This window comes from Etheostoma spectabile, unplaced genomic scaffold (assembly GCF_008692095.1).
Source record: "Etheostoma spectabile isolate EspeVRDwgs_2016 unplaced genomic scaffold, UIUC_Espe_1.0 scaffold340, whole genome shotgun sequence".
Lineage (NCBI taxonomy): Eukaryota > Metazoa > Chordata > Actinopteri > Perciformes > Percidae > Etheostoma > Etheostoma spectabile.
The window spans coordinates 470,676-471,209 of NW_022605588.1; positions in this window are offsets into that span (position 1 = coordinate 470,676).

Sequence of the window (534 nt, forward strand, 5' to 3'; positions counted from 1 at the left end):
TCTGATGTTTATTATAAAGTAACCTAGCAACATTATAAAAGTCCAGCTGAGATGATGGGACCATAAACACACAGCTGGTTGGATCCTTCACTCTTTCTAACATGGGAAATTGCATTTCCTATCATTAATTAATTTTCCATAAGTAACATTTCCAACGCACAACTTTTACTTGTATTTTTATAGTGTGGGATTAGTACTTGTACTTAGGTAAAGTATCTGAATACTTCTTCCACCGCTTCCAGCTAGGAGTTTAGTTTTACCATTAGAAGAACATTTCTGTGGGGATTTATTGGTGAAAATATGAAAGCGGTCTCATTAAAATTCTAATTAGCTGTGCAGTAAAGTCACATTAAGGAGACCTGAAATACTCATGCTGCTCTACATGACGTGAGACAAGGCAGCATTTTGTCCTTGAGCAGTTTTTAATAGTTTTTTTCCGAAAACTCTCTGAGTCTGGGACATAGACAATCAGGAGAGCAAACCTGCAGCAGAACACAATGGCAAACATTGGTGTGTGTGTGTGTGTGTGGGGGG